General features: G+C 38.2%; 1 protein-coding gene and 1 long non-coding RNA gene across 8 annotated transcripts in view; one reads left to right on the top strand and one right to left on the bottom strand.

The window, feature by feature from the left end:
* The window catches only part of LOC119705028, a 43,834-nt gene that overhangs the window by 4,081 nt on the left and 25,767 nt on the right, over positions 1–13,986 (bottom strand). For 3 of the 5 annotated variants that reach the window (XR_005258114.1, XR_005258118.1, XR_005258116.1), the window contains 3 exons: positions 12,809–12,938; positions 8,386–8,556; positions 8,169–8,294 (listed from right to left, as the gene is read on the bottom strand). This is a non-coding gene — a long non-coding RNA (uncharacterized LOC119705028). Of the gene's footprint in view, positions 1–1,314; positions 7,360–8,168; positions 8,298–8,385; positions 8,557–12,808; positions 12,939–13,986 lie in introns of those variants that run through there. The other 2 variants (XR_005258117.1, XR_005258115.1) reach the window with 2 other exon arrangements.
* IL16 (interleukin 16) overlaps positions 12,003–13,986 on the top strand; it is a 41,586-nt gene continuing 39,602 nt past the window's right edge. For all 3 annotated transcript variants that reach the window (XM_038146944.1, XM_038146943.1, XM_038146942.1), the window contains exon 1: positions 12,003–12,542. The gene's annotated coding sequence lies outside the window, so the exon portion shown is untranslated. The remainder of the gene's footprint in view (positions 12,543–13,986) is intronic.

Raw genomic sequence — 13,986 nt, 5'->3', positions numbered from 1 at the left:
TTCCAAAACAAACCCACTAAACTTTCACAAAGGAAGGGATTGGTCCAAACGTATTTTTAAGCTCTATTCCCAAATAATCTGTTTGAAGCCCACAGGCAAGGCTTACAAAGCTTTACCTTTATTGAATATAAATTAAGTCAGCAGACTGCAGCCTCAGCTAACTGGCATTTGGCATACAGGATCTCAGAGCAGCAGGCAGACCATGCTGCTGTGACATGCTGGAGGGACTTGCTTTGCTTTAAGGGGACTGAACTGCAGACGACAGCTTTAGAATCACACTCCTTCTGTGTAGACCTTTACCTGTTATAGATGGGCTGTTATAGAGGAAATTAGGAACTTTTTTCACTTTTCCCTTTCATTTTCTATGTAAGCATAATTACCATGATTTGTGATGTTTTTCTAGAGGGTCTGTTAATGATCCAAAATTCAGAGGTAAAAATTTGCACGTTTTCACAAAGGATTGACCTAAGTCTGCTTCTGTTTTGTAGATATTAAAGTTCAATAGATAAATTTTTGTAGATATTTAAGTTTAGTAAGACTTAAACTGCAGGAATGCACTGTAGTGTTTCTAATTTGGCCATTAGACTTTTACTGGTATTAGATGCAGCTATTTCAACTCCAAGTCTCTTAACTCTGGGTCAAATGTAGGAAACAAGAAGAGGCTTTAAACCAAAACCATTTCTGAAAGGAAGCTTCGTGTGAACTCATGCAGGAATGAGGACTGTGTGGGCAGGGTGCCTGGGCTGGCTGGTGTTTTGGGTAGGAGTGTTTTTGTGTGTGAGTGGAAGGAAAGCAATGCACCCTGTACAAAAACAAGTTTTGCAAAGATTTAGAGGAAAAACAATGAGATAAACAGATAGAGAAATAAGTAAAAAACCATGTAACATTGAAATTTGGTGCTGATTAAAAGTGGCTTGGAGACTTGTGTGTTTTGATCACTTTGTGCTCATTGGAAAGGATTTCTTGAGCTGAAAATAAACAGGATTGAATTAATATTTCTAATTCCATTAGCAGTGGTAAACCCACAGATTTTTGCATAGCTCTTATATCATATCATATCATATCATATCATATCATACATATTTATAATTAATCTAATTCACGATAACAAATACAGATGGTTATCTGTTTCCCAATCTGTTTTTTTAAGCTGTTTTTTGCACTCATTAATATTTTCCACACGATGGCAGCACATGTTTCTAAACAGCACATTGCCTGCAATGTCTGTAAAACAGCCTGAGATGCTCAAATCCAAATGAGTCCCTGAAGCAATGCCACAGAAGGAAACCAAGACTTGAAATTCTAGAAACAGACTTGAATTCTAGGCTAGGATATGTCATTAATGTTATATCATGTCTTTGGAAAATAAAGTTAAGCACAAAGGTAGACAGAGGAACACAGGACATTGTGTATTGCCTACAATCAACTTCTTTATATTAACTAGAACATTAGGTAATTTGTAACAAAAGCATAATTAGAGGAACTTAGGAGCTTTTTCTTTCACTTTCTATGTAAAGATGAAACTTGATGTGTGACAAGCATTGCATATTTTTATAGGGGTACTGTTATTGCTTTTGCCAATTTACAGAAATTATAATTATTCCCATTTTCACAACAGATTGACATAATTCTGCTTTGATTCTGTACATTTAAAAATTGGGCTGTGTGGAGTCCACTGCAGGATTTGTAATTTATCCATTTTCTGATAAACACTGGATTTATTATAAAGAATTATGGGATTGAATATTAGTGGAGATTATGAACAATCTTGCTATTGCCAGTTAGAGTCACAATATTTCTGGTGGATAAGGCAATGGAGACCTGAACCACACCCCAGACCTGATCATTGTGTTGCTTTTTCTTGTCCTAATACAGTGTATCATGAAATAAGGGCAGTGATGTTTCCCTCCTTTGCAATGCACTTTGCTTTTTGTAGGTGTATGGCACAGTCATGAATTTAAAAAGCTTTTAATGCTTCTTCCAAATTCCACCCAATATGGATAGCTCCACAAAGTACATTGTGGGAAGATAAAAGTCATTTTGCCTCCATTCCAAACAGCTCAAAAGCTGTTAGCATGAAGCTGATCCTGAGCTATTAGTCCTTGCTGAGGGCCAGGGTGCATCAATCCAAATTAGTGCAGTGTTACAATAGCTTTTCACAGGCCCGAGGCACAGAGAGTGCTCATATCTGCACGTTTTGCTGTGCAGCTGGGTGTTAGCAGCACAATATTGAAGTAAAGAGGGGAACTCAGAGTCAGCAAAGAAAAGCTGACTGGTTAACTCACACTTAACACTGGAAAATGAAAATCCAGTTTAAATATGCCTTTTCACTTCCCTCTCTTTCACATTCTTCCCCAGCTCATATTTCACATCACATCACTTCTCTGCCATGTTGTCTAGCCCAAATGTACTGATTTACTGTGGTTATAAAGTGCTCTTCTAGCACTCAGCACAAGTTCTTGGCCTCACACCTAATCACATCAGTATCTCCAGAGCTGCTTTTCTGTTCAGTGATTGTCACAAAGTATTGTTTTAGCTCAGACAGCTGATAGAGGAGGAAGCCACATGCAGGTTTAGTAACTGAATAAAACATCTGAGCGGAAAAAAAGGCACAGAGAACATTACAATAAAATTCTACACATCAGTGGAAGAAAATATCCAAGCACTGGAAAATTTGGTGGAGTTGGCAGGTAAGAGGGTGATTTTGATAACATCTGTGCCCACTCAGCCTAAATTAATATTGCACGTCTGTTGTAATTTGAGTGGGGTGGGTGTGAAATGATCTTTTAAAACCATAGCTGTTGTTTTGGAAACACTTGAGACTTCAATGTATGAAAATTAAACTAAGGAGGCCACAAAATAAAAAAAAAATACAGATGTGATATGCAAAATACATTAAATACAGGTGAAAATTATGAAATCTCTGTGTCAGCTACACTTCCCTTCTAACTATATTCAGTTTCAGGCTTTGTCCCAGGTCTTGTATCCACTGTCTGCCTGACCTGCCTGGTTTCCTTGTCTGAACACAGCACAGAGGGGCAAGACTTGCTCTGTCAGCTCCCCCCTTCATGCTGGTTTGACTTTGCCCTGGAAGCTGCAAAAGGGAGTCTAATCCTCAACACTCGATTCTCCTGGCAAAGAGGAGGAGTGGGAAAATCTGTCACCTTGCTGGGTGTGTACAGCTGTGTCAGCACGGATATGAGCAGCCATAAGGATATAAACTGCAGGATTTGCATGATAAATTAGCATTACTGACAAGAAGAGGGATAACTTGGCATAAAGACACAGGGAGACCCTTCCACTTTGGGGTTTTGGGGGATTTTTTTGGTCAACACTCTGTGCAGAGGGTATGAAATGAAACAATTGACACTTTTCTTCCCTTTTTTCCCCACTGCTGGGCTTGCACAAGGAGACATTCACTCTACAGAAGAAAATTGTCAGTATGGTGCTAGAAAGTATTGCTACAACTGAGGCACTTTCTCCTGAGAAGTTTCTATGTTTCCTGGCAAGGAGGACTCAAAGTACAGCAGAATAGGCACAAACATTTAAAAATGCCTGGTGACATTAATGCCCACATTCAGTGATGAAATTAATTCATACACATGAATCTCTGCTCTAAGTTTATACAAGAACTCAGAGATCTAATTTCCCAACATCTGTTAAATGCTGCTTCATACAATATGTCAAAACAAAACTAAACAGACCATCCAGTTAGAGGCCAGCTAGAATATATGTTTCTATAATGCTGGTCTTGTTTTAATTATAGCCTCCTTGGGGCAGGGACCATATCTTCATCTTCATCATTTTTTTCCAAATACAAAGAACTACAGCAGAGAAGCTCAGTAAGTAACAGCATAAAGCTGTTATTAAAGGCATTTGTAAGATGACAAGAAACTGAAGAAAACCTGGTGCAAATAACCAGAGATATAGGCATAAGGAATCTGCTCATAAAGTAGTGCCAAGTCGCAAACTCTTAGTGTGAGGTATTGGGATTCAGCTGCCCAAGTAATTCTGATGTTAGTAGGAGTTGCTAGGAGAATATCCCACAAACCACAGTGCTGTCCCTGTGGGTCTGACAAACCCACAGAGGGGAATAAGAATTATCCATGGTAGTATTTATTTTTATGCATATATTTAGTTTTTTAATTATATGGCATACAAGTTAAAAATACCTAACCAACTCTTAGCACAAGTCCCATTTACAACAGAGACACCAGTCCTGAGAGACTGGAGAGTTGCTTCTTCAGTTTGTTCACATTAAAATTGCCAGGAATTATGTTGCACATACCCTTGGAGATCTTGGTCTAAGAAGATAATTTTCAAAAATTGTGTTTAGATGTTCCTGTAAACATTACTGATACAATTTATAAAGATATTAAATTCTTAAGCAAAATGAAAGCAAGAAACTAGTGAATAAGCAGAGCACTGAGCTGAAGTTTGAACTACCTTTCCTTTATATTCAAACTCCTGAAATGCTAATAATTGTGGATAATTGTTTTAGGGTGTCTAAAAGATCAAACACAGAGGTTTGTGAAATCCATGTCAGACAGAAATTTCTATCCTTCCTCCCTGCTTTCCTACTGCTCCTCTTGCTTGGACTTTCTGCCTCTTCCATATCCTGAAGAAACAACTGAGCAGTTGTTTGGGGAAAAGTTTAAGGTTCATCAGCTTTTCCGGCCTTTTTGCTGACAATTTTGGCAGCATCAGTTTAGCCAGAACACCCAAGATGTATTATAGTCTCAAAAATAACCAGTTAATGTAACTGTGCCATGAAAATAAACACATATAGAGAAATATAAATGAATTTCTGCTATATACACATACACATTCTGGGAACTTTTATGCTAACATGGAAATCACATCTGGTCCAGCATATGCAGAAGAAAAAACTTTCCTCATGTTAGAGAATTAACTGGTTTCTTTTGAAGCTACCTGGAGTAATTAGTTCTTTCAGTGTAATCTATAGTGGTCAGGGACATATTCAGGTCTGATTATGAATTGCTCCATGGCATGACATGGTGATCCAGAATAACACTCCAGCTATTGTTTCACCATGCACCCTTTTTCCTTTCTGTCTTCATTCCCCTTTCTGCTTTCTCAGGTTCTACTCACAGTCTTACAGAGAAACTAAAAATTTGCCTAAAGGTGGCCCAGCAAATTGAGCTGTGCTCTTTGTTCACCCAAGCCAATCAGGGTGATAATTCTCTCCAGAGCTTATTAAGCAGAGGACCTAGATCTCTTTGTGGTCAATAATTCACAATTACAACAAAAGCAGCATTTAACCTTGTTGGTATAATTTCTGTGATAAGCTCCCAATTTATTTTCTGTGTTTTGTGAATTTGCTGCCAAAATGGCAGCTGAAATTTACTTTTAAGACTTTGGTATTGGAACATCAGCTTTGGATCAAATCAGTAATTCTGCCACAAGTCACCATATTGTAAGAAATGTTTATGACCAATAAAACATTTTTAGTTCTTGAATCAAACTAACTTACATTAATAATTTAGTGAGGCTACTGTGATATTTGTTGAATACATTTCAGGAGTCTCATGCAGGCATAGTTGAAACCATCAGGATTCCAACTCTTGGACAGAATGGGCAGCTTGAAAGGCAGCTAAAGAATGCCTCCTGCTTCGTTGCCTTGGAAGGGGAAGCCAATCAGGATAAAAGGGAAGGGCTGAGTATGAAACTGCAAATCTTAAGAGTCTTAATGCAGTTAGCTCTGGCCTGGCAAGCCCTTGAAGAAAGCAGTCAGCCATGGTAATCACCCAGACAGCTGCATGGCATTACAAATTCATGTTTATCCCTGCTGTGAAATAGAATGTCTAAAAGATAATAATCATAAATAGGGGGGCAGGGCTAATTTCTTACATAGATGGTAAATTGCTGTAGCTCAGGTAAAGAGCTGTAGTTAGCTTTGTCTTTTATTTTTATGGCAACACCGGAACTCTGTGATCATAGTTGAGGTAAAAAACAAAGACCAGCCAAGCCAAAAATTCCCTCTGCTTGAGCTTTGTATCTCCAGTCACTGTTTCAAAGGAAGACAAACCTCTTTCCATTTCCCTGTCTAGCACAGGTGATGGTGTTCTGCTCTGCATTTCCTCATGTGTGTATCATGCGCCCTCTCTTCCTTCATTTACTGTATCTGTGCACCACTACCCCTACTGGGCACAGCTATTTCATGAAGGTAGTAAGAAGTAGATTGCGGATGTTTATTAGGTGCTAATAAGAAGAACAAAGAATTATTACAAATAAAAATTTTTCATTGTTCTTAAGTATGTTGACATTCCAAAGTTTTCCATAAAATATGTCTGCATATACTTGCTCTCGAATGGCACCAAATTCCACAGGTTGAATTAATCTAATTAATAATTTTGATTAAGTTATAAATTTATCCAGACACAACTTCTCTGGATCTTGTTTTTTTTTTTTTTTTCCTCCACATTTGTTTTTCAGAAACAAATTACAATTTGTTTAAAAGGAATGCATATAGCTGTCTCAATAATTACATGACCCCTGTATGGCATCACATGCATGACCTTTGATAAAACATAGCTTATTGTTCTCAGTGCTTGTTGGAAATTTTGGTGCTTCCAGAAGCACTTGAAATTCAACATTTTTATCTGCCCCTTGCTAATTAATATCTAACCATATATCAACTGATTGTGCCGTGTTGGGCGGTTGTGGAATTTTGTCTGCAAGTGCTAACTGAATTTAAACAGTGCCAACCTTTGGGACTATGAATGGTTTCTTCTGAACACTGGGCTTTATACAGCATTCAGAAACACCAACACAAATTCCTGCTTCCTATGAAATTAGCTTAACAAGGATTTGGGGAGTAACCATTTGCACTCCACGGTTGATGTGTGCGACCTTTTCATCCAAGCAATTATTTCTGAGAACAGAATGTTCATTCATCATGGAAAGAATTGAGGCAAAGTCAATTTATACCACACATTTGGCCTGTTACACGACACAACCATTTGCTGTTTGGTTTTAGAAGTTAAGCACTACATAAAATCCAAGCAGTGGTGAAGGTTTTTTGGTCAGCCCATGTAACCTATTATAATCTTAGGTTTTTTGCAATAATATCAGGTTATTGTTATAACAAAATATGTCAGAATTGGCATAAATGCCCAATAATAATTTTTCATATATATTTGAAGGTATTCTACCAAAAAGAACTTTTTATCATGCCAGAGTAGGTCAGCAATTTCTGCAAATGAGCAGTGTAATTAAGTGAGAACAGTTCTCCTGTGTAAGTGTCATGAAGAGAGTATTCATCACCTGGAATTCTATGTGCTTCAACATAACAGCATGTTTGGTAAGTTTCCTGAGGGTGGGACAATGAAGTTGAAACTGAAATGATAAGCAATAAAGGAGTTCTTAAAGAGTTTAGAAATCATCCATGAAACCAAATTTACAGAGAAAGAGAATAACACAAACTAAAGCTCTTCAAAATATATTTAAACTTGCAGAAGTACCTCTCCCTGAGGAGAATCCAATATGATATTAAGGTTCTACAGGTGAACCTAGGTTATTTTCCCCACAGAAATAAAAAAAGATCATAACAATTTAGTAGACAAATATAGCCACAGTTATATTCTTCAAAAACAGTCTACAAAAGGTTTTGTGTTGATATATTTCTCCCTTGTTCATTGAAGCTAAAAAGTTTGCTTGAAAGAGCATTTTAGAGATCAAAGAGGATTCACCTTTGCCACAGTTAAAAACAGTTTGTCTCATACAGTTCCTGTTACTGCAAAAAATATACTGGTATGATAAAGCCACTGGTTATGGGATAAAATTGTGGGTTTATGTCTCACCTTTCATTAAGCTACATAACATTTGTATGTTGAGTACAATCAGGACAACACATTGTAAGTTACAATTAATAACTTCACTTTGGTAAAGAAAACAAATCATTAGTGAGGTGACTTCATTTCACCTGATCCTGCCAATTACTACATTGCATTCTTCCAGTCATTAATGCAAAATACGAATGAGTTTATTTCTTTTCGAAAAAAGAAATAAACAGAAACGTAGCTCCCCAAATTGATTAGGAGAGTATTAAATGTTGAGACGAGATCAGACATTTTGCCAAAACCAGTATATCACTGCTGGGATAAATTGCATAGAACAGAAGAAACATTCCAGGAAGTTATAATTACCTTAATGATGAACTTCTATGTAACTATATTTGTGATTCAAATGCATCTGCCTTCATGTTCCTGTGCTCTGAATTCTGCCTCATGCCAGTATGTACACAGACTGCAAAGACCTCACATTGCAGCAATCTGCTGGAAGAAAATAAAACAAATTCTTTAGTCTCTTACTGCAAAACACAGTCCTCAGACTTCTCATAATGGTTTTCTGAACTCTTCCCACCTTGTTGCCATCTGTGCTAAAATGAGTCAATGCCAGAATTGGACATGGAGTGCTCATTTAATGCTTTATTCAGTAGTAAGGATCCTGTTCTTCCTTGATGCTTTTTGGCACATGCATCCATTTTCAAGGCTGCATCTGAGACCTCAGTGAGGGTGGGTGGCCTGGGGATAGCTGGAGAAAAGAGTTACATCCTCAAACCCCACTCCAGTTCCCATTTCTCTGTTCTTGAGCAGTTGGAGAGCAGAACAAGCTGTTCTGCTGCGGCCAAGGAGGCAGGGAGGGGAAGATGGAGAGGGGACATTTGGTGCAGAAGAGCACGCTTGAGCTCAGTAGTTAGACTAAGCACCTGAGAGCTGCTTTTCTGGATTCAGCTGTGAGAGGATTATTTCACACTGCTCTGGAGAGACTGAAAGAGACTCTTTTTGCAAACTGAGGTTTTGACTTCCTCTGTCCTGCCATTCTGCTCTTCTAGGTAAACTCCAGCTTTGACTTTAGCTACTCTGGCTGTACTTGTCCCTATAGGGTTTTAACAGCCAATTATGATTAAACTATTTTAAAAAGACATTAGAATAATGGATAAAAGTATAATCTTGGGGGTATAACCTAGTTGTTTATTTTAAATGTCATAAAATGTCTAAGGGTAAAGAATAGGAGAGGACTAAGAAATACATTATGACTCAGAAAGTTGTGAAGACTAAAGAAAAAAATACAAGTCAATGATTATTTTAAGCTGGAAAGTATATTAACAAGTAGAGATCCTAAGACCTACACAAAAAATAGGGTTAATTTAATCTATTTGCTACTCATCTGGAAAGGAAGTATTCAGTAGCAGAGACAGCATAATTGGGAATTATGTGATCATTGTAAAAAGCCATGACTTAAAAAAAAAGCCCCAAGAGCAAGCAAAACAAAACAAAAGCCTAAGAGAAGGGACCAAAAAAAGATGGTAGCTGAAATTCAGTGTAGGCAAGCATGAGGTAATGCGTACTAAAAGGAACAACTTGAACTACTCATATACACTTGATGGTTTGCAAAATCACTCAAGAAAAAGATCTAGGCGTTACTGCAGACAGCTTAATGGAAACTTCTACTCAGGGCACACTAGTGGTCAAAAAAAGCAAACAAAATGTCAAGCTATATTAAAGATGGATTGAAGAATAATACTGGAAAGAACAACAATACCACCAAATACATCAACAAAGTATACTTCATTTTAAGATTAGATTTTTTTGCTTTCATTATATGAAAAGAAATGGGAATCACCGAGAAAAAAGAAATTAAATGAGATTTAGGGGCATTGATAAAGTACAAAGTGAAAGATATTTAAAGGGTATCAAAATTATGACATCCTTCAAATCAAGGTGTTTTTTTTTTTCTAAATAACTTCTCTATTTCTCAGTCCTTGACTTTGCAAAAAATGTTAGCAGGAGCATATCTGTCCCTTTGTCATATCTACTGAGATAAGTGACATACAGAATGTGGATCGGTTTTTTTTTGAGCATGAGGCCTGAATGTAATTTCTGTGCTGCTCTGGAGAAAAATGCAAAGGGTCAGCTCCTCACAGAACCTCCCTGCTCTGCAGAGCCCAATCCAGTGCTGGGTCATATCCACCTTTGGCTCAGCTGATGCCTATACCCAGCACCTTGTGTTGTTCAAATCCAGCCTAGCACCATAACTGAACTCTTTCCTCCTTTAATCCCTTCCTTCACCTCAGCCTCTGCACTTACATCCCCAAATTACCCTCTGCTTCTTCCACAGTCTCACACCAGTTACCCCCTGCTCCCCCCCATGGCTTTTTAGCTCACTGTCCCCTCCTGCAGGCACATTCCTACATTCCCAGTCCCCCCAGTGGGCGCTGTCAGGATTACCAGCTCTGTCAGACCCCCAGGAATTCCTTCCCTGCAGTACCCACAGGAACTTCCCAGGCTCTGCAGACCCCCAGGAAAAGCCCATGGTGCTGTTAATGTTATCAGTTACTATTCACAGTAAACATGAAAAACTACAACCAGAGGTTAATTCATAGCAGATGAACACCCCCTTCTACCCCTACACACACCACCTACCTTGGGGCTTTATCATGCCTCAGTGCATAAATTGCTTAGATATTAATTAAGGCAGGAGATTTGTCTCCTAATTATGTGACAAGCCAAGTTGAAAGCTGGCTGTGGATTAAGGACAATGATATACACCAACCTCTGTGGTTCTTAGGGTAGAGTGCCTGCTATAAATAGATGTTAGAATTGTAAATTTAACATTGTTTAGTCTGAGGATAAGTGAGGAAAATGGGAAACCCATTTGCTCAGTAGTAGCAGGGCGTGGAGTGTTGTTTTCTGCCCAGGCTTATTTTTATTTTTATTACTAAACTCTTGAGAGCCTAGAGATGTCACAAGGTCCTTTTGCTGTTCTGGGCTGTGAAACCAGGAGAGGAAAATATGAACTTACACAGTCTTATATAACTTACAAATGTGTTTAGCATTTTCTGTGACAGTGAAGGCACTCAGAAAATTTAACTGTTTCCTTTGTGAACTTTATTTTGTTTGTCTGGAAGTTTGACCTGTTTCAGAGCAGGGGCAGGACATTTTCCTACATAAGCAAAATAATGTGTAATTATAATAAAAAGGGGAGGAAGAAAGAAAAAGTGAAGTTATGGTGTGAAATGGCACTATTACCTCTCTAACAGGAAGCATATGGAATAGTAGCATGCATACAGGTCTGAAGCCAGGAATAAATCAGTCTAGACATGCTGATTCCAGCTGTGGTCCTGAAACAAGCTGTTAGGGCTAGAACCTGATTAATTCTAATGTGCATCTGGAGAGGATGATGAATGAAGGCAGAGTAACTGTCCCATCAGAGCTGTTGGGAGAACAAGGGCTACCTGCCTTAATCCCTTCTGTCCAATAGTGGCTGGATCCACAGGCAGTATCAGAAATCAGGGTGGTGCATCCTATGGAGGAGTGCCTTATCACATAGCACTATTCTCTGCATTACAGAAAAAGTAGCAGAGGAAATGTCTTCATTTAATCCTGTTTTCCACTTCTTAGTATGGCCCTCATTTATTGTTCTGCTTGTGCTTTCCCCATTGTGGCTATAATTAATATGGTTAACTAATATTTATAGGCACCCAGAAGATAGAAAGCCAGTGTATTATCTATTTAGGGTAATTACCTCACTAAAGGACCTAAATAAATATTGATACAATTTCAGAGAGCAAGGCACTCACTACACTCACACAAATACCTCCTCTTTTGGTCCTGCCTCCACTCAAAGCAGTGACTCCATCTCAATTGATCTCATGAATAAATAACATTTGCACCTCCTTTACTATTATCTTATTTTCTCACAGCAAGAGGATCCTAGTTTGTCTGTTTGCTGCAGCCTAAATTCTACCATCCTCAGACAAAACTCTCCCCTCCACTACACAGACTTTATTCACCAAAGAAAAACCTCCCAAAGCCCTTACAGACCTTATGAAAGACGTTTTCACTCACTTGGGTTAAATGAGCACTGTGTGTTTTCTTTCTTCCTTTTTTTTTTTTTTTTTCCTGGGGGTGGCGTAAAAAGTAATAAATGAATCATTTCAACTTTGGGCGAGAAGTTTAGGTGTTGTATTTGTACCATGCAACTACATAAACACAGAAGGAGCCAGTTAACCAATGAATTGCAGGAATGAGAAGCAGTGAGATGATCTAAAACGTTTTAACACATTTTCCATACACTAGCGCTCGGATTAGTTGTGTTTTGCTTTCTTACAACAGACACAAGTCAGTAAAAGTCCAAAAGGAAAGTCTGAGGTTTTATATTTCTGTTTGTGGTACAGGAAAAGGGTTACGATCTCAGTGGTTGATTCAGTGAAATAACATCTCTTTTATACACATCTGCCTAGCAAGTAGGGCGGTAGTTGGAATACCCAATCTAAAGCATTAAAGATTTGCTGGCAAATAGCAAGGCATTTTCTGCAGAGGAAAAGTTGTTATATTGAGTAGTCACTTTGAAAGCTTAGGAGTTACAGTCAAATATCCAAACACTGTGGAGTTACACTGCATTTATTATTTTCTCAAGTATTTAACACACTGGGAATGGACCCTGCTGCGTATTTCATATCCAAGAGGGCATGATAATAGCAGATTTAAATAAGAAGATACTTGGCAATGTCAATGGTAAGTGATATTTTTATAGCAAATTATTTAGGCATCATGCAGTCAGCTCTTTTTACATGTCAGTATGTGTTATTTTCAACAGCTTTAATTTCAGAATTTGAAAGAGAAGACTAAGCAGATAAGAGGTATGTCACAAATTACATTTTTGTCTGTCTATTGAATGTTATCACTGCTTTGTCTTTGAATTGTCTGAGAAATTTGAAGCCAATTATTATTGTTCAATGATCAGCATTATGAATTAAACAAAGATTCTCTTAATGGAGTACCTTAATTTAGGACACTTCTGGTTTGCTGTAAAATATTTCTCCTCTTTCTCTTGATGTATGTAAAAGCCTGCAGAGACCAGAGACCTTTGTGAGTTCACAGCTTTCTTCAGTTTTGAAGGCCCCTGTATACCTGTAATATTATAAGAGCCAGAAAAGAAACAAAATCACATCAAAATCAAATGATTCATTACTCAGAAACATTTTTAAAACTACAAAATATCTCATTGGCAATTAAATTTCATTAATAAGATTAATTAATTTCAAAACCAAATAGAAAGGAGAGGATATGGGATTTTAATTCTTATTTTTAGCTTCTGATAAGTCAATTTTTTTCAGAATTTTCTCTAACCTTTCTACTCATTTCCACTGTGCTGTTTAACTGAAGGCTATATTATTTGAATAGTTTATTTTTCTTTAAATAAGCAATACAGAAAAATGTATCCCTCCACGAGAACTAGATAGGGCCAGTATCTAATAATCTGAAAACAAATTTTCTAATAATTTTAAAATTAAACATTAATATGATTGTCTACTACAGTTCCAGAGCATGGATCCAAGCAAGACATTAAAATGCAGTATTTACTCAAATCTCTGTATGAACTAGCCTATACAGGAAATCAGTAAATTGCTCCTGAGTCTGAATCTCAAAGGGGATACGTATTTGTTTAGTCATGTATTATAAATAACATCTGTAGACTTGAAACCTTGCCAGCATTATTAATGCAGTGTTCACTTAATAGTATCCGTTATTTTGCGCCTCATTAGTAACTGATTGAGGCAGCGTGAGCCCACAGAAAGAGGCGCAGGCTGGTGCAGCACCGGGTGTTGGTGCTGTGCTGTCCCTGCTGCCAGTGCAGCCTGCTTGGTGGAGCTGGGGAGCCCAGATTTGGGCACCCAGCTGCTGGCCAGCAGAGCCTTGGGACACTCAGTCACTGCAGGGCTTTGGAGCAGGATTGCTCCCAGGGTGGAGGTGGGGACAAAACCCCTCTTCCCCCACGGTTCCAGCCTGGGAACAGATGACATAAAGCTGTGGGGCTGTCAATTTGCCTCAATTGGTGCTGAAGGACTGACCTGACAGGCGAAGCCCCTTTGCTGCTGTCACAGCTCCTTGCTCTCAGAGAGCACCAGGGCTGTGATCTGCTGCTTTATTTGCCTCCTGCTGTTGTAATATTTCTGCT

The sequence above is a fragment of the Motacilla alba genome, chromosome 10 (assembly GCF_015832195.1).
Source record: "Motacilla alba alba isolate MOTALB_02 chromosome 10, Motacilla_alba_V1.0_pri, whole genome shotgun sequence".
Classification (NCBI taxonomy): domain Eukaryota; kingdom Metazoa; phylum Chordata; class Aves; order Passeriformes; family Motacillidae; genus Motacilla; species Motacilla alba.
The sequence above is the reverse complement of the archived record's forward strand: the minus strand, read 5'-3'. Positions and strand labels throughout refer to the sequence as shown.